Source organism: Prionailurus viverrinus, chromosome F2, assembly GCF_022837055.1.
Source record: "Prionailurus viverrinus isolate Anna chromosome F2, UM_Priviv_1.0, whole genome shotgun sequence".
NCBI lineage: Eukaryota > Metazoa > Chordata > Mammalia > Carnivora > Felidae > Prionailurus > Prionailurus viverrinus.
Window position 1 is genome coordinate 200710 of NC_062578.1, and position 26604 is coordinate 227313.

Sequence of the window (26604 nt, forward strand, 5' to 3'; positions counted from 1 at the left end):
CATCGAAGCAGCACCACAAGCCTGGCAGTGTGCAAGTAGCCCAGACAGAGGCCACACCACTCCACAGTGAGTCCTGCTCCTGGGAGAGGGGGAGATAAGGTACAGGCCAGTCTGACTGTGGCCTCAGCGGTGGGCTGGGGGCAGACATCAGGTCTGACTGCGGCCCCGCCCACCAACTCAAGTTACTCCAGACAGCACAGAGGAAGAGACCTGCAGTTCCGCGCCACTCCAGGGACTATCCAAAATGACGAAACGGAGGAATTCTCCTCAAAAGAAACTCCAGGAAGTAGCGACAGCTTACGAACTGATCAAACACGATGTAAGCAATAGAGCAGAAAATGAATTCAAAATAATAGCCATAAAATTAATTGCTGGGCTTGACAAAAGTATAGAGGCCAGCAGAGAATCTATTACTACAGAGATCAAGGGACTAAGAAACAGTCAGGAGGAGCTAAAAAATGCTATAAGTGAGCTGCAAAATAAAATGGAGGTGACTACAGCTCAGATTGAAGAGGCAGAGGAGAGAATAGGTGAATTAGAAGATAAAATTATGGAAAAAGAAGAAGCTGAGAAAAAGAGAGATAAAGAAACATGGCCACTTTGAAATGGTCTTACCGCTCTGCTTCTTTGAAGAATTCTTACTTCTTTCATAATTCTTCCTGAGAAGGACACGAAGTTGGGGTCAAATTTCAAATCCCAAAGTTGGAGTTCCTTTTGTGCACTCTTATTTCTGAAAGTTAAAATTTCCACAAATCAATCCAAATGAAATAAGCAGAGGCAATGATCCACTTATAAAATTCTCCTCTAGGGGCGCCTGGGTGGCGCAGTCGGTTAAGCGTCCGACTTCAGCCAGGTCACGATCTCGCGGTCCGGGAGTTCGAGCCCCGCGTCGGGCTCTGGGCTGATGGCTCGGAGCCTGGAGCCTGTTTCTGATTCTGTGTCTCCCTCTCTCTCTGCCCCTCCCCAGTTCATGCTCTGTCTCTCTCTGTCCCAAAAATAAATAAAAAACGTTGAAAACAAAATTTAAAAAAATAATAATAAAATAAAATAAAATAAAATTCTCCTCTAATCTAACGATGTCTTCTATCGTCCTCTGTGCTGACATGGTACCCTGAAATCATGATGTCTTCGCTCTGACATTTGCCTAGGGTCTTAGGATCTTTCTATATCATTCTCCCCCTCCAGACTTCCCCTAACTTTGCACTGACAGAAAAAAACAGAGTTGTTTCCTCCAAGATATCGTTTTCGTCCCAACTGTCACATTTTAGTTGGAGCATCTGAGATGCCAGGGGTTCTACGCAGTCTCCGCTTCAGGACACACACACACACACACACACACAGAAAAATAACACTTACTTTTGTACAATATTCATGAATCTTCGTAACTCATGCTGCCTTTTTTTCTGGATCCAACCTTGTATGCATAGCCATGTCTCTCTTCACTCTGTAGTCTTTATGCATTTCATCTGTTAGACCTTTACAAAAAAAAAGTTTAGAAAAGATATAGCTAAAGAAGCAAGAATAGTGTAAACTCTCTCGTGTAAACGAGAGAAGCCTTGACCACTGCACCTGCAAGAGGAAGAACCAGCAGAGAGAAGGCAGCTCTGGGCCATATGGAGTATTATGAAAAGCCGGTACTTCTACATCCTAACACCTGGGGCTCAAAAGGGGTGGACTTCTCTGAAGACTGCATAAATCTGTAGTACCTGTCAGGTAGCATAGCTCAGGAACCAGCATTATAGGCTCATGGGGCGTGTCCTGTTGGCTCTTTTTCCATTTGCCTTTGCTGACCAAAAGTGGCTGAGTTAGGTCAGTGACCACTAGACCCTGTTGCTGCTCAACAGAAACAAGAAAGAACACTGATGTACTATCAGTGAAGCCTCAGCAAAGTCACATAAATATGTACAGAAGTGCATTTTGGGGTCACCAACAGAGGCCTGGGGGTGTGCTGGTGATACGGTTTCCTCAAGTTTAAGAACGCATTAAAGATACTCTTAATATTCTCTTAGATAGACGTCCCGCAGATGGCCTCTTTTTTTCGGTCAACACACGTAGCCAAGGAGAGCGGGATTCTCACAGACATTATATTGGGGGTCATTGTACGATCCTTTCACTACATATAAGTAAACGTATGACAGACTCTTAGGATCTGTATTTCTCACTACAGCACTGTCTTAAAGATTCCTCAAACATACTTGAGAACTTTCAAGAGGATTCCCAGACGAAGGGGTGGGCAACAAACCCAGTCAACTTTTTAGAGTTGCAATTCCACATCTATTCCCAACATGCCTCCCGCATCATTTCTCCTAAACTCTCAGTCCCTGCTTCCAGGAGGAAGAGATATTTGCCAAGACTTCCTACTCCTGGGCTGCAATTTCCGTGCCACAAACTGCCTTTACTCTCCAACACACAGCAATGGTTCTTCCTAGATCCTTCCATGCCGATCAGCAAGGTCCTCATCAGTAGGAATTTAGCCACATGAATTCTGGTATTATCTGCCTGCTAAACATCCCGAGAACTTCAAAGGAGTTCCTACCCGCGACAAAACTTCACATCCACTGTTCATGGCTCTTTTTCTCTTAAGCTGAACTATTAGTTTTAATTTGTGTGATCTCATTGCAGACTATACGTGGTTTTTTTTTCCACCCTTAGAGTGGTCTTTAGTTATTTGAAAGACAGCTGGGATTCACCCCTATTTTCCTGGTTCTAGAGTCTTAAGGCCCAAGCTTGTGCAGGTGTCTACATGTGTGTAGAATCATGGCATCCTTTTAGGGCCTCATCTATCAAAACCTTTGGACGAGCTATTCTTCCTGTCAAAAACTTTGGGAAACACGCCTCTTATTTCCCATAGCTGCCATGCAACATCCTAGAAGGATCTCCTCCTCCAACATCAACTTCTGCATCTAAACAGGAGTTCTGTGGTCCTTCTTTGCAGCATTATGAAATCTTTTTTTGAAGGCCAGGATGGTCCTTTGCTTCTAAGGGCTCATCGATCGATTCCAGGATTTTTCTAGAGATCATGACAACAGGACAACTAAATTGCCATCTGTCATTAGACTGAGTTCCCACCAGGGCATCCCAAGACGACCCAAATCGTTTCAAATATTTCAGCCCATCTGTTTTTTTTCTCAATTAAACCTGCTGAAACCACAGTCTTAGGTTTCTTTTACATCCAAGGCTCCTGCCTATCAACTCGTGCCAAGAAGGTAGTTTGTCTTCATGTGACAAATCGTCTAATTATCCCCAAACCCACTGCTCTGTGATGCCAGCATGTGTGAATTTACTACAACCTATATATATTTGAACTTCTATGTGCTAGTCATGGTATCAGACAGAAGAGGTATTTACAAGGAGCAAAACCAACATTGTCATGCCCTGGTAGAACTCTGTCTACAGAGAGGGGAGAGATTCATAAAATAACCACTCAAATACAGAATTCCGAATTGGGATAGACGCTATGAAATGCAAGAGCACAACAGAACAGGGGGACCCCACAGAGGCCTGAGGTTGCAGGTTGGTGTGGGGGTGGGGCGGATGTACTCTGGATACCCAGCACGGTTCTTCTCAGTCAAGGACATTTGAGGTCAATTTGGAGAATGAACAAGCAAATATCAGCCTGGTATCTCCATCTACCACCTCCATCAGAGCCTAAGTCAACCCCAAAGTCCCTAATCTTCTCACACCGACTCCCCCGTTGTAGTAAATAACTCTGGCATCCACTCACTTCCTACCTCTCCCACCCTAATCCCGGTCACCATTATCATTGACCTAAAGTGACTTAGCCACCTCCTCACTGATGTCTCTGCCTCCCTTTTTACCCACATACAGCCCGTTCCTTGTAATTAGACACATATCTGTAAAATAAAACGTATCACTTCATCCATCTGTATAACATCTGACAATATCTCATTTGTCTCAGTGGACAGAACTTTATACAACGTGGCCCCCACTTCATCCTCTGATTTCATACCCTACAACCCAAGGATGTCCTCCCCGCAACCATGTGCACTTCTTCACAGAATAATCTAGCCTTGTTTGGGATCTGGATACATCTCGCCCATCTGGAAAGTGGGGTCTTTTCTCTTCTCCCTCATTTGCACACAGCTTGCTCCTTTCAGACCTTCACATACCAGCTTCTCAGAGCTTTCCATGACCACCTACTCTGAACCACCAGACACCGTCCATAATACCTCTCAGTGTTCATTATCTGGATATATCCCTCATAACCCTTAGAACAGTCTTGTCTGCCGTATCTCTTCCTGCTGTAAGGATGCAAGTTCCTTAAGAACAGACAACTCAGTAGTCTTACCAATGTATACCCAAGATGTGTAATGGGCACTCATTAAGTGCTTTTTTGGACTGAATGAACAAGAACTAAGTATGAAGCACAAGTGAGGATAATGTAATAGCACCATCCCCTTGAAGGGATGCCAGAAGGCTGTGTAGCCTTAGTGGTTCCAAGTAGCCATGGTTTGGATTCCAGTATAAAAATACAAGCTGTTTTTTTAAAAAAATATTTATAAGTTCTTTCCATTTGCTACAGATATCTGTAATTCCTTTCTCTCATCTGCCAAAGCTAGAAAACTAATCTCGTCAACTAGTGTATCTTTGTGCACCAAGCTAAGTTTACTTAGGTTTTTCTGAACAGAGATTGAGGAATCCATGAGTTCTGCGATTCCACACACAGCTGACATCTTTCCAGTGGTAACTGGTCATTTGTTTCTTCTTTTCAAACCAAATTCTATAGGGCTCAAACTTCTATATAAGGAAAGTGTTCACATATGAAGTCTTGCCATATTTTCTACCCAATGTTCCATCAACATGTTTCAAACTACCATAGCCTCCTCTTAGGCCCACGGGAGAGGCCATATTGGAGCCATTCTAATCATGTGACATTACCCTATATATGAGGCACTCGAATGCATGGATAATAGATCTGTCAAGTTACAATACCACTAAGGAGAAATTTTATAATAGATTATATATATGTTATAGGTTAATAGATGATGTTATATTATTAGAATCTAACATACAGGACTCTATACTGCACATGTATTTTTATGAGACATATATTTGACTACATAATAAGAACAAAATGAGATTTAAATACATTGAAAGACAGGAGATTTCCTACCTCCTTCTGGTAGTCTACAAAGGTGATTTCCTCACCACCTGATTTCTTAAACGTACTTCTGGGAGTCTCCTCCCAATTAATAGTATCCACTCGATAGGTTCTATTGTTATACCTGTGGAATGGTCACAACACCTAGTATTATTCCCAACATATTTATGGCATGGGATCATGTAAGAAGTGAGAAGCTTTAAATCCTACAAGAAATTTCAGGATATATCCACTTTAGTAAATTCATATGACATATAATTCACCTATGTAAGGCTACAATCCAATGGTTTCAGTATATTCACAGAGTTGTAAATCCTATACATTTGCCTACCCACCCTATTTCACATGAATTGAATGATACAGTATGTGACCTTTCCTGACAGCCTTCTTCCACTTCGTGTACTACTTTTCAAGGTTTATCTATGCTGTAGCATGATTGGTATTTCATTCCTTTTTGTTGCCAAATGACACACTATTTTATGGATATACATTTTTATTTTTCCATTTGTCAGCTGATGAACATTTGAGTTGTTAACACCTTTGAGCTATTACGAAAAATGAGATTATGGACATTCATGTATCAATTCTGGTAGGCATTGGTGTTCATTTCTCTTGGGTATAAAACTAGGAATAAATTGCTGACTCATATGGTGACACTATATTTAGCATATTGAGAAGGGCCATCCTGTTTTCCAAAGAGACCACACCGTTTTTACTTCTACCAGCAGTATTTGACGGGTGGTTCCAACTTTTTCACATCCTTGCTAACACTTAATCTCTGCCTTTTCAAATTTAGCCATCATACTATGAAGGGGTATTTCACTGTGGTTTGACTTTGCATTTCCCTGATGGCCAATAATATTGAGTATCTTTTCATGTGATTATTGGCCATTTGTATATTTTCTTTGGAAGCCTGTCTATTCAGATCCTTTGCCCATTTTTTGAAAGTTGGGTTAAAGAAATAAGTGAAAGTTAGGTTCTCTTTTCATTATTGACTTGTAAACATTTCTTACATATGGAGAAGCAAGTTGTTCCGGAGATATGTGATTTCAAACGTTCTCTCATTCTGTTCCTTTTTTTTTTCTTTCTTTTTCTTAACTTTAAATTTTTTGTAACGTTTATTTATTGTTGAGACAGAGAGAGACAGAGCATGAACAGGGGAGGGGCAGAGAGAGAGGAAGACACAGAATCTGAAGCAGGCTCCAGGCTCCTAGCCATCAGCCCAGAGCCCGACGCGGACTGCGAGATCGTGACCTGAGTTGAAGTCGGACGCTTAACCGACTGAGCCACCCAGGCGCACCCCCCCCCTTTTTTTTTTACTTCAAAGAAAGAAAGTTTTCAATTTGGTGAAGTCCAATTTATGTTTTCCTTCTGTCATCCCTTCTCTGTTGGCATTTTATTTTATAAGGTTTTCTCTAAGCCAAAGTCAAGAAAATTTACTCCTAGATTTCCTTCTAGGAATTTTATAGAGTTTTAACGCTTACCTTTAGGTCTATTTTTAGTTAATTTGGGGGATAAATTGGAGTTAATTTTGTATCTTCTGTGAGGAACGGCCAGGTGGATATCCAGTGGTCCCAGCAATATTTGAGGAAACGAGTATTCCTTCCCCAAGAAAGCAGTCTTGAAACTCTTGCTGAAAAAAAAATCAATGGACTATAAATGTGAGGGTTAACTCCAGGATTCCCAATTCTATTCCATTGATTTTTAGGTCTATCGTCATACCAGTATCCCACTGTCCTGATTCCTAGAGCTTTGTCGTAAATTTTGAAATTGGGAAGCAAGAATAAATTTGAGGACTCCTAAGATGATGCTGGCCAAGCAGCTTTACATCCACGCTCTTCAGCTTAAAATGTCTGGTCTAGAAGAAGATTAAAAGTAAAACACTTCCGTCAAGTGGACATTTGCGAATGGATGATAATTAAGCCCTGATTTTTAAAAATAGTTAGACACAAAGCAAGAGAAAAGAAATTTGGAAGGAGCATATTCTGTTACATGTGAGAGCGGGTTCAGAGCAGGTGACTGGATCAACATCAGGAATCACAAGAGCAGCAAAATCTACAACTGAATCTTATCTCTCTCTCATGCTGTAGAGCCAGATGAGGAAAGCGTGGATGGATTCTCACCATTCCCATGCTATTTCTGCCTCTGACCTTTATGTTTATTGATTCGAAAACTGTAGGACCATCTCTTATGGGGGGAAAAGGTTCTCAAAGAGATTGGATAGGTTTTTAAAAAGCAGACTCACAGGATACCTGTGTGGCGCAGTTGGTCAAGTGTCTGACTTCAGCTCAGGTCATGATCTCATGGTTCGTGGGTTCAAGCCCCACATCAGACTCTGTGCTGACAGTGCAGAGCCTGTAAACTGCTTCGGATTCTGTGTCTCCCTCTCTGTCTCTGTCTCTGTCTCTGTCTCTCTCTCTGCCCCTCCCCCACACTCTCTCTGCTTCTCTCAAAAAAAATAATAAACATTAAAAAAGTTAATGAACACAGATGTAAAAACAATTGATCCAACTAATTCTTTAAAATTTCCATAGCATCTTTCCTTTGGGATTTGTTATCAACATGCATTATTAGATCATAAGCAGTTTGCATTCGGAGCAGTTTGTGGTTCACATCAGCACAGAGGGTAATGCTGGTTTCATACTCAAGAATAGAAGCACTATATCCAGGCCAGATTACCAGCCTGCAAACAGAAGACATTAGATGTAAGGGTCAAAGTCCAAGCTCTGAACAAGGAAGCAAGCGTCCCAGGGTTGGAACTTGGGGTCTAAAATTGGTGCTTAGGAGTCAAGCAGTTTCAATTTCTTATTTTTAGTAAGAACTGATCTTTTGAAGGACCTTTCCAATAGAGATTTACCTGATGGGCTAGTTATAACTCTTACACTCTCTTTGTTAAACCATATTGTTACCACCCACAGGCTCACACACCTATAGCCACACACATGCGTATGTATGTATGTATGTGAGAATATACAGGATATAGGTGTATAAAGTATAAACATATACACAATATATATACATACATACATACATACATGTAGCTATAATTACTATGATTGAAAGTATTTAAGAGAAATTTATTATCCAAATTTGAGAAGATTTAGACTTCTTATGAGGTTTATATAACTACCGAATACCTCAAGGTTTATGCTTATCATTCTAGGACTGTAAGAGTGAATCTTTTCACTTCGTTTCAAATTTACATGAAATTCTAACTGAATCGTTCATGGCCAGTGGGTACCACTGAAAAGACCATCACTTATAAATCCTACTGCTTCAAATGAGAGTCACTTTCTCAAATGCTTCTATGGTCAGGTCTGTAGAATGTGAGGCTTTCCACTGTGTACTTACGATTGAGGAACTCCGTGGCCTCATTCTCGTTGTAATAGTTGCGACCAACTTGCTTCAAATCCATCATCTTCAAAATTCTAGAAATTGGAAGAATGGATTTCGTGGCAACCGCAGTGAATATTATTAAGATTTACTAACAAACACAGAGATACACTGGGGGAAAGAAATCGATCAGTGACTTTGTTTTACAAACGATTAACAGGAAGTGCCTGATACAACAAGGAAATGACATTGTAAGGTAGATATTAAGGCCCCCTGAACCTCCATTTTTCCCTCCTTTACATAATCTACAACAAAGGGTCATGGGAAGGTCATCAGAAGGTCCTTCATCCCCAGAAATGAACTGAAACCTCTTTTGCAGACTACGTGCCTCTAATTTTCGTTTTCACTATTTGTGCATCACCGTAAGTGTAGACCACCAAACAAATGTAGGGGTGCCTGCTTGGCTGAGTCGGTTAAGCACCAGACTTTGGCTCAGGGCATGATCTTGCACTGAGGGCTCAAGCCCCGCACTGGGCTCTGTGCTGACAGCTTGGAGCCTGGATCCTGCTTCAGATTTTGTGTCTCCCTCTCTCTGCCCCTCCCCTGCTTGTGCTCTTTCTCTCTCTCTTACAAATATAAAAAAAAAAACATTAAGAAAAGAAAACAAATGCACATTTACTCCAGGAGAAAGAGGCATCGCTGTGCACAGTTGACATCTGCCCCTCCCTCGACAGGGAGCAGGCATGGGATGTGGGGGTAGGCAGGAAGAACAATGTCAACAATAAGCCACAGAACTCAAGCACATCTAGGTGAGGTTCAAGTGCCGATGCATCTCAAAGATCGCTTGCCCTCCCAGAACATGAGGAGACCTCGAGAACACAAATTCTAGGACCAAACAGCTATGTACAGTGCCACTGACACACTAACATACAACCAAATCTCAAGCAAATGAAATCTCACAAGCACACTTGCTAGAGAGAGTGTTGTAATAACGTAAGCAGTCCAGTGAGGTGGGTTTGAGTCACTGAAGAATTCAGTGATGACCTTCACAATCTTGTTGCCCCACCGGCTGACCAGTTCTGTTTTCTGAGGTAAAGAAACAACAAAAAGGTCTAGTGCTCCTTCCAAGGAGAGGACGCTCATTACTGGACCACAAATCAACAGGTCACTTGGGTGTCTGGCAGGAGCAATCTTAACCCCCAGAGACACAGGCAGGTAGAATATACGATTTAGGAGACCCAAATGAGGGTCCGAGTTGAATATTTACAATGATTTTTTTTAACTTAAACAAGCTCCTGTAAATTATGCACTTGCTAACTAAATACAGGAGTTTATTGAAGTGGGGTGTCTGGGTGGCTCAGTCGGTGAAATGTCTGACTTCAGCTCCGATCATGATCTCACATTTTATGGGCTCTAGCCCTATATCGGGCTTTGTGCTGACAGCTCAGAGCCTGGCGCCAGCTTCAGATTCTGTGTCTCCCTCTCTCTCTGCCCCTCCCCTGCTCACACTCTGCCTCTCTCTCTCTCTCTCTCTCTCTCAAAAATAAACGTTTAAAAAAATAGTTTTTAAAGTTTATTGAAGAGGGTCGGCTGGGTGGCTCAGTCAGTTAAGCCTCTGACTCTTGATTTCAGCTCAGGTTATGATCTCACGGTTCAGGGGTTTGAGCCCCACTTCAGGCTCTGTGCTGTGTCAAACCTGCTTAAGATTCTTTCTCTCTGCCCCTCCCCCAATTGCTCACTCTCAAAAATATTAAATTAAGGAAAAGAAATGGAATATTAAGTCCTTCCAGTTCTGTGTGTGTATGCGTGTGTGTGTGTGTGAAGATTTGGAACAAGAAATAAAAACTTTTTCAATACTTCATTAGCATTTGAGCCCTATTTGCCATTGGAAAGGTAAAAAATATATATTTTGTTCTTAAATTCATTTTAACCACAAAAATGAGGCATGAGGGAACATCAGTGATAGCCAAACATGGCATGTGGGTTTTGTTACAAATCCTATGGGCAAGAGATTGAGAGGTGTGCATGAACCATTGTATGAAAAAGGTATATTTGCTATAATACAGGGAGAATGTGAGAGAAAGAAAGAACAAAGGTCAAGAAAATGTCCACTAACAGGAGTGCCTGCATGGCTCAGTTGGTTAAGTGCCCAACTCTTGACTTCAGCACAGGTCATGATCTTGTGGTTTGTAGGTTCAAGCCCTGTGGCCCTGCACAATCAGTGCAGAGCCTGCTTGGGATTCTCTCGCCCTTGCTCTCTGCTCCTCCCCTACATGTGCTTTCTCTCTCTCAAAATAAGTCAATAAACTTAAAGAAAATGTCCAATCATATTACTTACCCTGCTTTTGTAGTTTATGAGGCAGTAATAAAGAGTTCCCATCTAATGTGGGCCACTCTCCAATTACATGTTTATGCTGGCAGAGCAAATCTGTACGAACTTTTCCATCTTCAACCTCTGGCATGTAATCAATGTTGTACTTATACATGAGGAGTTGAGGGCGAGAGGTCACTCGGAAATGGTTGGTGAATAGCTTCACCACTCTACCTTGCATTCCTGCAAAAACCGAGGCACATGTCAATAATGAAACAAGTTGACCAATCGCTCCCAAAACAATGGAGACACCACAATCTTGAGAGCTTAAGTTAGGTCAAACCAAGACATGAACAAGTAACGAACACTTATACACACCTGATGCCCAGACTATGTACCGGCCTTTTAGAGGAATCCTCACACAAACATACATTTAGAGTTAAAACAGGAGATTAAAATATTAAATTAACAGTAACAAGAGATCAAAAGAAAACCTCTTGTAACACAAAGCTTCCAAAAGGGGAGGGCGAGTGGGGAGCCACTGTTTGTAATAGTGTTTAGCATTCAAAAAAAAAAAAAAAAGGCTCAGCACAACCAAAGAACTGGGTCATTTGATTTTAGTTGCTATAAAAGGAAAAGAAAACTGGCGAGTACATCCAGGTCCCTAAAATAGGTCTCTATTTCTGCAAAGGTGGAAGTTATTACAACATGAGAGGGTGGGAAGGTACCTCTACTCACAGTGATGGGGTGAAGCTCTAAGATTCTCAAACACAAATGAACCTCAGAACAAGATCAACACGAACAATTCCCTAACGCTAGGTTGTTAAAGGCCACCACACCTGTTGTGGAGTCTTTCACATGTTCCAAGTACTGTCGGGTATTCACCACCTGGTCTTGAAAAATGGCTCCAAGAACCCTTTTCCCCTTCAGCGACAGTGCCTGCAATCCAGCCCCCCGCTGAAGTTCCTCTGCACAGAAACAAATGCAAAAACCATGAATTTTATAGGATAAAAAACAAATGGAAACGTAAACAAAGGACAATGTTAAGTACAACTTAAGTTGAGGTGGTTGGAGGTAGAAAAGAGGGTTGTCAAAGGATCCAAACAACAGTAGTTCGGTAATGGAACACCAGAGAAGGTGAATGTTACCCAGAAGCCTTTCTCAACAAGACCCCATTCCGTGTCAGCGGCTACCCGAGCACCACATTCATTGCTGCTATGGCGTTTGCCTCCTTTCATCCGGTATTTGTTCAGAGGGCAAGCTTCTTCTAATCAGAAACTTTGTCCTTTCTCTACCTTCTTTATAGGCTAATCACCTGGTACCAGAGTGCCCTCTAGTGGGCATCAGAAAATGCTGACTAAATAAACAGTCCTTTCAAAAAAAAATGCATGAGAGGTGTTTGAGTGGCCTCAGTGGATGAAGCTGAGGACTCTTGGTTGCAGCTCAGGTCATTATTTCACAGTTCCTGAATTCGAGCCCTGCATCAGAGCTCTGTGCTGACAGCATGGAGTCTGCTTGGGATTCTCTCTCTGCCCCTCCCCTGCTCTTGCTCTCTCGGTCTCTCTACATCAACAAACTGAAAAAAAAATTATCAAAAGCCAGTTTCATGATTTTGTTTTTAAAACAACTATTTTTTTTAACAGCAACTGGGAAAGGCTCTCATGTTATTTTTATCACACTAATATTCATCTAATTGAACTATTTTACAAGGTGACTATTTGAGCACAGTGCAAGGCAACCTTTCACAGATTATGAAAGAAACCTCCGTAAATGGGTAATACAGTCCATGCCTTGGGTTGCACAAACTGGTTTTCTTCAAAATGTTACTTCTGGAAGCTATTATCCCTAGCTTATGATGCTCTTAAACAAACACAGTCTGAATTTCCATAATAGAAAATCATTTCATTTTACACATAAGTTTTTAAATGATTTTTATCAAACTCTCAACTAATTCCTGACACACCCAGCAATCAAATTTATCATATTCAAACTTCAGTGAAAGAAAACACCAAGCATCATTCATTAGTACTTGCTACATACAGTGTACTTACATAAAATATTAATAACCCCTGAGATGTGACATAGATGATAAAAATAGGTGTCTTAATATTGTATATTCATGTTTATCACGTCGTCTTACGGAGTCTGGATTTTGTCTCAGTTTATTATAAAAGTATCTACAACAGAGGATACCAAAAGCAGAGGAAACAAGAGCAAAATAGACAAGTGGGAATTCACCTAAAAACTTTCTGTACAGGAAATGAATCAATCGACAGAATGATCACAGAGAGGGAAAGGATGAGAAGAGGAATAATTAGCAGGCCTCTGCAAAGTGATGGAGAAACCTGGGTAAAAGGGATGGCCGTCTACACCACCTTGCATAAAATCACATCAAGTGCTCCCTCTCTGCTTCCTTCATGTTTCCCTCCCACACCTTGCTCCCACGCCTCTGCTTCTAGGAGAGAGATCACATGCTACGCGTTCCTACCCAAATAAACAAATAGCCACGAAAGAACACACACCCATTTCTGGAGGTGATGAATATGTTTGGTACCTTCGTTATAGTGATGGTATCACAGGGAGCGCATAGGAGAAAATTCATCAAGATGTATACAATCAATGTGTGCAATTTGTTGTAAAAAGAGGGAGACAGAGAACATCAAGTTAAGGCAGCAAATGTTAACAGTTGATGAATCGCAGTTAACAACTGATGAATTCAGTTGATCAATATATCAAGATGCTTTGTGCTGTGCTTGAATTCCTCCGCCCACCACCCGCACAGGTTTCAAATTGTATCAAAATTCAGAGGCCTAGAAGCTGTGAAGAAAGCATTTGTGCATTCCTACTTAGCAAATGCAGGATGTAAGCTGTCAACTGAGAGAAGAGGCAGAGCTGAAATAAAAGCAAGGTTATTTATTTGGGGTCTCAGAATTGCAGTTTGGGAAAGACACATGTGGGCAGCAACCAAAAGAGTGCCTCTACCCTCCCCACCCCCATCCAGGGAATAAAAGTAAGAGGTTTTTGAAGACAAGAGGGAATGCTTGTATAAGTCATTTACTACGAATTCTGATGACCAAGACTGGTGTTGGTGGCAGGAAAGTAAACTTGGTGACCGTACCTGGTTTCTAAGGCTATCACTAACCGGGGTATCTCACTGTAGCAAGCTGCGGGTGTTTGGCCCGGTTCCAACATTTGTGCTTCTCCTACCGGTGAGGATGTGCATAAGGCTCATCTCCTTCCTGGCCTCTGGCTCCATTGCAAAACCTGTTGACATAAGTGACTATTTCATGTCACCTTTCACAATGTAATATATTGAAGGAGATAATATTAAGAGGCCAAAAGTGAAGCTTGGGCTCATGTCCGTGTTGTGGTGAAAGCAGGCAACCCAAACCCTAAAGCCCTTGATGCAGTGGCTGGCACACAGTAGGTCCTCCATATAGGGTTCTAGTATATGGGGGGGTGTTGGTTACCAAGCAACCATTTCACATTCTCTGGGTCCCCCGGGGACTCTCGGTGGAGATAGTGGGGTGGTGGGATTGTGGCTGAGGCTCCCCTTGCCCAGCAAGAAGCAGGCGTAGGTCTCAGGCCAGGCCAGTAGGATGCTCCGTCCTTGGAACGGGAACCTCCAACAGCTGGAGCTCCTTCCCCCTGAGTGGTGGCACCCTAACCACTCTGTCCTTGCCAGGCGACTATTCCCAAGGGTCTCTCTTTCTGGGGCTACCTTGCTTTCAGCCCAGATCTCCAGGCCCCCCTTGGACTCGGGGAATGCCCATTATCCTCCCAGCTTCTTTTCTTTTCCCTCGGCTAGTCAAAATCCTCTTCTCTGGCTTAGGACACTGACACATGGAGACAAGGGGCTCTGAATCTCCTCAGCAAGAGGGCTGCTCTGAGCTGTCCCCAGTCCTAGTGACCGGAGGGCTGAAACCCGGGGGGCTCTTGAGGGCAGGATGCAAGTCCTTTAAGCGGACTTCAAAGCCTTAACAGGACCTTGGAAGACTGCCAATCCTTCTTGTTCATGCCACTCCAGCCCCACTGGCCTCCTAGCTAGTTGTCCCACCCAGTGGCACCCTGCTACCTCAGGGCCTTTGCACTTGCTGTTCCCTTTGCCTGGAATGCTCTTCCTCCAGAAATCCCCCAATCTACGCTTCTCCTCTTTGCTCAATGGCATCTCCTCATGGGGCCTCCCTCAAGCACCCTACTTCAAAAATACACCTGTCTCCTTTGCCTACTTCAGTTTTCTCCAGAAACTTCCAACATCCCACATCATCTGCTTATTTGTTTTTCTGTCTACCTCCTACGCCCTGTGAGGGCAGGCTTTTGCCCAACTTGCTCACTCCCGTATCCTCAGTACAGTAACCTGGCCTGTGGTAGGTGTCAATAAACGTTTGTAAACCCGAGTTGCCGTCTGGGTGGACGCGGTCAGGAACCTGGTGGAAGGAGCGTTGGTCGCAAAGGGTCTTGGCTGACTCAGTCCTGGCAGACAAGTGCCCTATTGGGGTCCTGGAAGGATCCCTCTCTGCCACTCTCCCAGTGACCTGCGTGCGGGGGAGGGAGCCACGCAAGGCCCGGCCAATCTGGGTGGAGAGCCACTGTGTCTTGGAAGACTCATAATAATAATGATGATGATGATGATGATGATGATGACGGCAGCTTTTATGGTTGTGGGTGTTTTTTCCTAGGTCTCTGTTAAGTGCTTTATATTCACTATCTCGTTTGCATCTGGTATCAATCCGAAGAGGTGGCCCCAGTACATCCATTGGATACATACACATATATTTTAATGTTTGTTTATTTTAGAGACAGACAAAGCACAAGCGGAGTCGGGGCACAGACAGAGGGAGACAGAATGGGAAACAGGTTCCAGGCTCTCAGCAGTCAGCACAGAGCCCGACGCGGGGCTCGAACCCGCGAACCGTGAGATTACGACCTGAGCCGAAGTCGGACACTCAACCGACTGAGCCACCCAGGCGCCTCTATTACATCCATTTAAAGACGGGAACCATGGGGCTTGGAGCGTGTCAGTAACAGGCTCCACCGCCTCAGGCCACTTCCCTGCAGCCCGGCCAGGAGCTGCTCTGGGCCTGAACGTGCATTTCCGCCCTGCCCAAAGGAGGGGGAGTGGGAGCTGGGCCGCCGGGCGTGGGAGGCGGGGCTTCCCGCGGAGGCGGGGCTGCTGGTGGTAGGGGCCCGGAGCGTGCGTCGCCCCGAGGACTTTCCCGCCAGGGGCCAGGCTGCGCGGCGGGCGGCGGCGGCTCCTCACCGGAAGCGCGGCGTCTGCGGCGCCGGGTCGCCACCGGAAGCGGGGCCGCTGCGGCTCCTCACCAGATGTGCGGCGGCGGCGGCGGCGGCGCCTCACCGGAAGCGCGGCGGCGGCCGCGGCGGCGGCGGCGGCGCCTCAGCGGAAGCGCGGCGGCGGCCGCGGCGGCGGCGGCGGCGCCTCACCGGAAGCGCGGCGGCGGCCGCGGCGGCGGCGGCGCCTCACCGGAAGCGCGGCGGCGGGTCACCGGAGGCGCGGCGCGGGCGGAGGCGCGGCGCGGCCTGACGTAACCGGGCGCTCGGCCCCGCCGAACGCGGCTGACGCTGCGCGGCCAGAGAGCAGGCCCCGCCGCCGCTTGGGCTTGGAACGCAGCGCGCGCGGCCATGGCCTCCGGCGCCGCAGCTAAGCGGGCGCAGGGCGAGCGGGCGGCGGGACGGCAGCCCCGGCCCCGGCCCCGTCCCCAGCGCGGGGCTGACCGTGTGCCCCCTCGTCTCGTCCCACAGAGGCGGACCCTCGACCGAGGCTGCTGCGCACCGTCAAGAAGGAGGTGGGTGCCGCAGGCGGGGGCGGGGGCTCGGGGCGCGATCCTGGGGGAGGGGGCTTCCAATGATGGATCCAAAGATCGAGCAGACAGCGTTGGGATCATTAAGGTGCTCATAACAGAAGAGAGCTGTCCCTGCGGTTTTTGAAACAGAAAAGTTTCTGTGGTTTTTAAGAAGAATTTTCAGAGGAATTTAATTTATTCATGTCCATTTGTTCACTTCACAAGTAACTCTTCAGTGCCTGTTAGCTACTAAGTGTTATCCTGATGTTGTAGAATACAAACGTTCCAAAACCAGGCTCTGCACCCCAGGAGTTTGTTTTCAGCACTGTCCTTTGTGTTATTTACTCTATTTAGTGCTTACTAGGTGCCAGAGTCTCGTAGAGCTTGTAGTGATCATTGTTATTTTGTATTGGCATTTGTTCCAGTTACCGTAAGTTCCCGTGAGGAATCCGAGTTTTCAAGGACTGGGTAGAATCGACGGTAAGCGTGCAGAGTGAGTCGTTCAGTTTGCCAGGTAGAGAGTTAGAAGGGCCGACATTTGTGTGTTTGACAGTGTTTGCAAACTGTCACGATTACGTGCTTGGCGGGGTACACAGCAGTGCAGAGGCGAAGGTGTGCGAGTGACCTTAGCAGGATTTATGAGCAGCTGGGTTTTGCTGGTAGAAAACGTGTGCTAGGACAATGGTTGGGAATGGGGTGAATACCTAGGTAAGACAAGCTTATGGAAGTTTCTTAGTGCTGTAGGAAGGAGTAGATCTTCCCCGATAGGCCTCGGGCAATTTCTTCCGTAGAATGCTTTTAGCGGCAAATAATAGGTGACGTCTAACAGTGACTAAAACAGCAGGAACCAGAAATGTTTTGATGGTTCAGTGATGTCATCAGGATGCCAGTCGTCTCTTGTTCAGTTTTGGAGCTGGTGGTATTTTTCTTTCTCCTTTCCGGGGTGGCTAATTAGCCACGGCTCCAGGTGTCACATTCTCGCACGGCAACTTCCAGTGGGTGGGAAGGACTGCTTTCCTTTGGGTGTTTCTTTTCACTAGGAAGAGGCTTGCAGCAGACTTCCTCTAACATCTTAAAGACTAGGTTAGGTCACACACTCATTCGCAACGGGTCCCTGGTAAATCAGGTTCTGTGATTGGCTTAGAATAATCCTTTCTCTTTTTGAAGCCGGGGTGAGGCCACCTTCTTTGTGTATGGAGACAATAAATATCCAAATAAAGTTGTGATTCTCTAGCAAGAATGAAGACTGTGCAATGGCTCTTAGGGAGGGAGCCAGCGTATTTGATGCAGGGATTTTGGAGCATTTGAGGCAGAAGACTAATAGGATTAGATTTGAGTTAGGACACTCCGGTTGATGCATAAAATACAGATCACCAAGCCTTTTTCCTAAAGAGCCAGTGAATGTTTTAGGTGATGTGGTCTCTGAGCTCTGCCCCTGTAGTGTGAAAGCAGCCATAGCAGTATGCAAGTGAAGACATGGGACTATGCCCCAAGAACACTGTTTACAGAACCAGATGGCAGGTAGGATTTGGCCTGTGGCCGTAGTTTGCTGAAGCCTCATATGGAGGATAGGTTATAGGAAACCACATAAAGAGACTGGGAGGCAAAGGAAGCTCCTGTTTCCTTAGCCTAGTATTAGGCCATTATGAAACTTTCAGCTGTGTAGATTGAAAACGTCAGGGGGTTCAATTTATTCCATTAATTTTTCTTTCTGGGCCTTGTGTCTTTCTCATTTGTTTTGGTTAACTTTGTTTTAATCATTTAATAAATAAGAATAATATTTGGTGCCTTTTTTTTTCCCTGCGAAAATCGTCAGTTAAAAACTCATGTTTGACTAGGGCGCTGGCAGGGGAAAGATAAAGCAGAGACCGAAACAGTATAGTTAATACGAATTTGTGATTCCTGACTCTAAAAAGTTAGGGGGTGAGAGAGAACTCTCAGAAGATTCCGAGGTTTCCAGGTTGTGTGCAGGCATTTAAATTGGACATGAAGAATGAGTAGGACTTTATCAGATGAACAGAGGAGAGCAGCGGGAATGAGGACACAGTAATTATGACTTTTGATTATCTTGGCAATAACTGCCTTTAATAGGTGAACTATTTTTTAATTTTCTAAGAAATGAAGGAAAGGAAACAAACAAACAAAACTATAATCAGTAGTATGTTTTTATACTGGGTCTGATAGTTCTGTTTTTTCTAGAACAATCCCTGTTACTTCTCTTGATTCCTATCTGCCAGAAAAAATGAACTAAGTCCTAGTGCGTGGGAGAAAGTTAACTGATTTTTCATATTTGAGAGGAACTTGTATATGGTAGAACATAGTGGCAACCACCAGGATTCTCTTTTTTTTTTTTTTCTGAGTAAAATAGGATCGTTGCTTGTTGCACGCTTTCTGACATCAAGATTTCATCTATTCCTTTTAAACCATTCTTCAAATGGATATATAGGAATGTAGGACTTTTCAAGGCAAATACCAAGAAAAAGAGTTTCCAGGAAAGGTATTCTGTGACATAACCTTCTGACTGTAACCACGTGTTAGACATCAACCCAAATAATAGAAATTTCGTATAACTCAGTTGTGTTGGAGGCACCCTAACGACACCCAGATTTGATTATTGACTAGAAGAGCTCACAGACCTCGGCATATACTTGTACTCGTTCCTGTGGTTTGGTATGGGGACAGGCTGGAAAGGCCAATCTGCACCGAGCAATATCGTGCATGGGGTGAAGTCCAGAGGAGACCAAGCGCAGGCTTCCAGGAATCCTTTCTCTGTGGAGTTAGTAGGATGTTCTAAATTCCTCCAGCATGAAATTAGGACAGCACAAGTGAAATGTTGTGGGCCAGTACGAGGCTTATGGATACTCAGTGCCCGAGGTTTCATCAAATGCTAATCACATAGGCATCTTCTCCTTAGCATGTCCCCATATTCCAGGTTTCCAGAAGGAAATCAAGTGTGCGGCCTGAAGCACATTGATTGTACCAGCACTTAGGCAGAGTGAGCGACTCTTAACCAGCTAGGGAATGGTGGGAACCCTCCTGAAATCCAAGATCCCAGGGAACCACCAAGGGCCAGTCATTCAAGTAGGATGTTCTGAGGGTAGCCCTCTTTGGCCCGCTGGATGAAACCTGTTCTGCATAGGAATTATAGCCCTGACTTAATTTTTGGTGCTGTCTTAAGAGTTTATCGCACTAGCAAGTAATATGATGGTTACCATGGTACTGGTTTCAGTTTCATCATCCATATGAAGTAGGTATTTGCACAAAAATTACTAGGGCAATATTAGGTCATTATAATCTTTTTTTATGTGGCTAAGCTTTCATTATGATTCTTACATATGGTAAATGTAATGATTTTCGACTTAAAATTAGAATAAAATCTCTTAATTATATGGAAAACCCAGGTTTGATTCATAGTGCTGAATCCCTGTTTAAATTTTTTTTCCAACTTTTTTTAATTTATTTTTGGGACAGAGAGAGACAGAGCATGAACGGGGGAGGGGCAGAGAGAGAGGGAGACACAGAATCGGAAACAGGCTCCAGGCTCCGAGCCGTCAGCCCAGAGCCTGACGCGAGGCTCAAACTCACGGACCACGAGATCATGACCTGGCTGAAGTTGGACGCTTAACCGACTGCGCCACCCAGGCGCCCCTGAATCCCTGTTTATAGTTACAAGATATTTGATCATATTCACCAATTGTTTTCTTGCCTAAGTATACAAATAACTTTTGTATTTTTGTATTTTGCTGTATGTATTTTCATATACTTCCATATAGGAGACAGACCCCCTATTGTGTTACTTTGATCTCTGTCTTAATTTTCAAGGTGACTGTATCATGCGTTAATATATGCTAAGAGTAGCTTCAGTGGATACCATGTGTTGTTGTTGGTGTTGTTTTATGCATTTAAGAAGCCTTATTTTTACAGAAGTTTTAAGTTCACAGCAAACTATAATCGAAGTACAGAGTCTCCATATACCATACCCCTGTACACACCTAGCCTCCCCTGTTGTCAACATCTTGCACGACAGTGGTCCATTTTTAGTAGTATATTTGTTTCAGTTCCTTGGTTTAGTTTTGAGCAAGAGAGCATGCATGTGTGTGAGCAGCAAAGAGGCAGGGGAGAGGGGGGAAAGAATCCTGTGCTGTCAGGACAGAGCCTGATGTAGGACTTGATCCCATGAACTGTGAGATCATGACATGAGCTCAGATCCAGACTTGGATGCTGAACCAACTGAGCCACCCAGGCACCCTGAGAGCAGTGGTGCATTTTGTATGGACACTAACTCTTCATTTTGAGGCCCAGTCTCTAATTTGCATTAGTGTTCATCCTTGGTGTTCTAGATTCTATGAGTTTTCACAAATGTGTAATGATGTGAATCCACCTTTGTGGTATCGTGTGAAAGAGTTTCACTGCCTTAAAAGTTCTCTGTGCTGTACCCCTTTATCCCTTCATTCACCCCAACCCTTACCTCCATAGCTGTGCTCTTTCCAGAGTGTCATATAGTTAGAAGCATACAGTGGATATCTTTGAATGTTTAGAAAGTTAAAATTCCCTGGTAATTGAAGGTCGGCATTCAAGACATTCTTTGCCCTTTGTTTTGTTTTGTTTTGTTGCCCTTCAGTAGAGGATCTGATGACCTATGCCTTCCATGAAAAAAAGCATGATTTCTCTAGATGTGTGTCACCTAATGGGGAGGGTTGAGAAAAATGACATGAACCACTACATAGCACTCACATTGGGATCATCCTCCTCTGTGATGTGCGGTGGGTGTAGATAGACTCTCTAGCAATGGAAGAAGACAGTCCCAAGAGGTTAGAACTTTATCAAAGCGGAATGCCAAATCCTTCTTACTTACCTTGCCATTGGAAATAAGGTCAGGGAGAGTGTGTTTGCTATGGTGTGGCCATGCTGCAAAGGACAATAGCTATAGAGCACACTTTGTGAGGCAGTGTTTCATCCTAAAAGTGAACAGTCTCTACTGAAGGCTGGGGCAGTTCTGCTGTGTTAGAGCAAAATAAAGACACTCTCTTTTAACTCCTCTAGTAGTGGAAGTCCAGAAAAATCATGCTAGTTTCAGTTTGACATTGTCAGCTTACGACCATCATTCTCCTAACGATACCATTTTTCTCCAGTGTCATAGAGTCGGTCAGTGATGGTCATTGGAAACATCGGTTCACCTGTAGGTGTCAAATTCTGATAAAACCTATTCTTGCTTTTGGTCAATAAGGAGGAGAAAGTAAATTTTTTAGTGCTTGAACCCTACCAATCGTATAATTACCATTCAGTGTAGTGTGGTTTCCAGGTGTGGTCCCAAAGGCATACTTTTTAACAAATCATAAGCCGTACACTTGTAATTTCCTCTATTTTTCGATTGTTGATTTAACATGTATTTTGCTTTCTTCTCTAGGAGGAGATAAGAATGCTGAGGAAGACTCTATAACCAGGTAGGATTTTTATGGATTTGTAAAGATCACATTTGTTGGGGCACCTGGGGGGCTCAGTTGGTTAAGGGTGTGACTCTTGATTTTCACTCAGGTTTGTGAGTTCAAGCCCCACGTCAGGCTTTGCGCTGACAGGCTCCATGGGATCTCTTCCCCTCTTTCTGTGTGCACTCACTCTCAAAGTATAAAGGAATGAAATGAAATGAAATGAAATGGAAATTGAAAGGAAAGGAAATGAATGAAGTGAAAATTATGTGTTTCCTAAGGGAACGCAGAGAACAAAAGCAGTTGTTGTGTGTTCTTTTTTTTTTTTTTAGTTTTTAAAAAAATTTTTTTTTTCAATGTTTTTATTTATTTTTGGGACAGAGAGAGACAGAGCATGAACGGGGGAGGGGCAGAGAGAGAGGGAGACACAGAATCAGAAACAGGCTCCAGGCTCCGAGCCATCAGCCCAGAGCCTGATGCGGGGCTCGAACTCACGGACCGCGAGATCGTGACCTGGCCGAAGTCGGACGCCTAACCGACTGCGCCACCCAGGCGCCCCAGTTGTTGTGTGTTCTACCCTGGACTAGACACTATGTCTTATGGGTAACATCTGTTCAGTTATATAGTCACTGCATAGCTTTGCAAAGTAGCTGTGTTATTGTAGCCTACCTTTTATTTCTTTGGCAAATGTGGTTCAGGGAGGTGGATTACTCGCCCCATGATTGCATAGTTAATGGGTAGCTGAGGGCTTTGCCCATCAGCCCGTGAAGCTTCCACATCCATTCTCTGGTTCCTCAGCAGCTCTGAGATGAAGATAGAGATCCTAGTGCAGATCAACTCAGAATGTCAAAGGTAATGATGTCGGAACTCTAATTGAGGGTTTTCTTAAGAATCCAGGTTAGTCCAAGCATTTGCCCTTATATATTTGACCACTAGTGCTGACAAAAGTCATTAGTGCAGTGGTAACTAGTCCCTTGCTTTTACCATCAGAGATTTTAGGGTGGATGTCAGCTATGGCCATGGTGTCACGGCTTTTACATAATAAGCAAGATCTTGTCAGGCAGCACCTTAGATGTGGTGATATCTCCTCTTTTGAGCCAAATGATTTTTCTGTAAGGGAAGGATATCTAGTTGTAGACCATGTTACGTTAAATTCAGCCTCTCTTTCGAGGATTTTGCTCTATGATTCTCTGTTGCCTAAGTTCCCAGTCTGGTTTCCCTTTGGGCTAGTACCCTTGACTAGTTCTAGGAAGCTTTTTCTTTGTTTGGAGTTGTGTTTCCCCATGACTTTTCTGTACTGTGTTTTTGCCTTTTAACTTTTTTCTCTGGTTTTCTTGGTATTTTTTTTCCATTAATTTTTCCACTTCTGCCAGCAAAGGACTCTCCATTTCTCCAGAGGCCAAATCAAAAGCACTTAGAATCTCATGATTTAGGGAACCTCAGAGATTAATTCATCAAAATACCCTCTGGTACTTCAACCTCTGTTTAACCTCCTTGCCCAATGGTTGTTTCCATGGAGAACTTGAAACTCAAAAGAGATTGAAGTGACCTATTTGGATATGATAAGTGACAGAAATGAGATTTCAATTCGGGTTCTTTTCTTGGTTTCTTTCTTTCCTTTACTTGTTTCTTTTTTGTCTTCATCTTGCAGGCAAATGTTTTAATAATAGAAAGCTGGAGAGTGTATCTTATGAATACAATGAAGGAGAGTAAGAATCGAATTAGCAGAGGAGAGCAGGTTTCAAGAAGAACAACACTGAGTTGGATAGGAATAAGAGTTTTAGAAGAGACGTCAGAATATGGGGGTTTATGCCAAGTTAAGATAAAGGCGAATGACACGAATGAAGGACCCAGGATTAGGGGAGTTGTTTAGAAAGGCATATTCAACTAGAGTGTTCAAGAGGGTCCTGACCAGGTTTCTGGTTTTGCGTGTGTTGGGTTCATTGAAGGTGCGAGCATACCTCAGATTTTCTGATGAGAGAGATTAAAAATCATTTGAGCTGCTGGGAAGAGTCTGTTTACAGCAAGTAGAACTATGATATCATCTACTTCCACCCCAACTGAGGGAGGATGGCTTAGATCCTCTGAAGGAATTGGGGGTGGGGGGTGGAGATTCTGAACAACAGAGATGTATGGCCCAAGGCAAGCTGTCTCCTCACTCCACTCTTTGCCTAAATCTGTGATGCCCTTCCCATGTACCTGGAGGGCTGGGCACGGGTAGGACTGACTTGTCAAATCAGTAAGGGAGCTTCATCTGGATAGGTGATAACATGCCTATGTTGAGGTGACTGTGTGGATGACTGAGACTCCCAATTCGCTTGTTCTCCAGGAGCAGGACATGGCTCCTACCCTCGGTCATTTGAGCCCATCCTTGTTGTAGGAGTCTGTGCCTTCACAACCTAAAAATTGAAAGGTTGGAGAAAGCCACTGAGCCATGCCAAAGAGTGATACAGGAGTGGGAGCTCATCGGGAAGAAAATATTCAGGCAGCGTATAGAGAAATAGAGGCACAACTACCAGGACCATTTTGTTTGCAGTCTGTCTTCTTGGGTAGCTGAATGCCCCTGAAGGAGTGGAAGGTCTTGCTAGTTATGATGGACCAAAATAAGGCAAGACCAGTGGAGGAGAAGAGTTGGCCTTGGTAAGTTTTTATCTTTTATTCTCTAGTTAGTACTTCCAGTCATATCATAGAAACATTTACTTTGGTAAATTTCCTTAATTGGATGTCTACCTGACACACAATGTAAATGTGATGCAACAACCCTGGATGGTCCACCATGCCCGCCATAAGTGTCGCTTCCATCTGTTAACGTATAATGCTATTACGATACCACTGTCTAGATTCCCTATGCTGTACCTTTGATCCTTGTGATTTATTCATTCTATAACTGGAACCCTGAACTTCCCTCTCCCCTTCACCCACTTTGTCCATCCCTTCACCTCCCCTCCCTTCTGGCAACAGTCAATTCTCTGCATTTATGGGTCTGTTTCTGCTTTTTCTCTGTTTGCTCATTTGTTCCCTTTTTTAGATTCTACATAGAAGTGAAATCATATAGGATTTGTCTTTCCCTGACTTATTTCACTTAGCCTCATACCATCTAGGTATATCCATGTTGTTGCAGACGGCAAGATCTCATTCTGTTTTATAGCTGTGTAATATTCCAGTGTGTGTGTGTGTGTGTGTGTGTGTGTGTGTGTGTGTATTGGTGTGTGTGTACATGGTCTGTTCATCTGTTGATGGACAATTGGGTTGCTTCCATATCTTGTCTATTGTAAATAATGCTATAATAAAGATAGGGGTGCATATATCTTTTCAAATTAGTATTCCATTTCCCTTGGGTAACGAAATACCCAGTAGTGGAATTACTGGATCCTATGTTATTTGTATTTTTAATTTGTTGAGGCCCCTCCATACTGGCTTTCACTGTGGCGATACCAATTTACATCCCGACCAGTGCACAAGGGTTGTTTTTTCTCCACATCCTGAGCAACCCTTGTTGTTTCCTGTGTGTTGAAATGGAGCCATTCTGACAGATGTGAGGTGAGAAGTCATTGTGGTAACGTTTGTAGATTTAATTTTCAACCATTTCAGAGAATTCCCTGCTTGTCACCCTTGGTTATGGAAACTCAGACTGGGTCTTTCCTGGAGATTTCACAGGTTAGGAGAGGTGGAGGCAAAACAGCGAACGGAAAGCTTTTTTAAAACGGGGTCCAAATTTTGTAAGACCTGTACTCTTGAAACCGTAAAACACTGATGAAAGAAATTGAAGGTGACGGAAAGAGAAAGACATCCGATGCTCATAGATGGGAAGAATACTTATTTTGAAAGTGTCTACACTACCCAAAGCAATCTACAGATGTAATGCAATCCCTGTCAATGTACCAGCAGCATTTGTCACAGAGCTAGACAAACAATCCTAAACGTTGTATAGAACCACAAGAGACCTTGAATGGCCAAAGCAATATTGCGAAAGAGGAAACCTGGAGGTATCGCAATCTCAGATTTCAATTTTATTCCAAAGCTGTAGTAATCCAAACAGTATGGTGGGTACTGGCGTAAAAAGTAGCCACATAGCTCAATGGACTAGAACCGAAAACCCAGAACTAAATCCACCACTGTATGGTCAGTTCATCTTCCACAAACAGGAAAGACTATGCAGTGGGGAAAAGGCCGTCTCTTCACCAAATTCTGGGAAGAGTGGACAAGCCACATGCAAAGAATGAACCTGGAGCAATTTCTTCACCATACACACAAATAAAATGTATTAAAGACCTAAGTGTGAGACTTGAAACCATAAAAAAAAAAATCCTTGAAGAGAGCACAGGCCGTCATTTCTCTGACTGTGGCTGTAGCAACATTTTACTAGTTCTGTCTCCTGAGCCAAGGGAAACAAAGCAAGAACAAACTATGGGGACTACATCAAGCTACAAAGCTTTTGCACCGTGAAGGAAACCTTCAAAACTAAAAGGCAACCTCTGGGATGGGAGAACATATTTGCAAATGTTTTGCAAATCCAGTAAAGGGTTAGTATCCACAACGTATAAAAAATTGATACAAGTCAACACCCCCCTCCAAAAAACCCCAGTTTCAAAATGAGCAGAAGACATGACC

The 26604-nt window shown here is 43.8% G+C and overlaps 2 long non-coding RNA genes and 1 pseudogene across 2 annotated transcripts; 1 reads left to right on the forward strand and 2 right to left on the reverse strand.

Annotated features, from left to right (window-relative positions):
• Positions 1-515: 515 nt before the first annotated feature.
• LOC125156132 (uncharacterized) lies at positions 516-6656 on the reverse strand. Its single transcript, XR_007148487.1, has 4 exons — positions 6607-6656; positions 5135-5246; positions 1357-1475; positions 516-730 (listed from the first exon to the last, which is right to left on the reverse strand). It is a non-coding gene; the product is annotated as an uncharacterized LOC125156132 (long non-coding RNA).
• Positions 6657-6914: 258 nt separating this feature from the next.
• LOC125156134 (uncharacterized) lies at positions 6915-10900 on the reverse strand. Its single transcript, XR_007148488.1, has 3 exons — positions 10794-10900; positions 8474-8550; positions 6915-6980 (listed from the first exon to the last, which is right to left on the reverse strand). It is a non-coding gene; the product is annotated as an uncharacterized LOC125156134 (long non-coding RNA).
• Positions 10901-16484: 5584 nt separating this feature from the next.
• LOC125156666 (ankyrin repeat domain-containing protein 26-like) overlaps positions 16485-26604 on the forward strand; it is an 86141-nt pseudogene continuing 76021 nt past the window's right edge.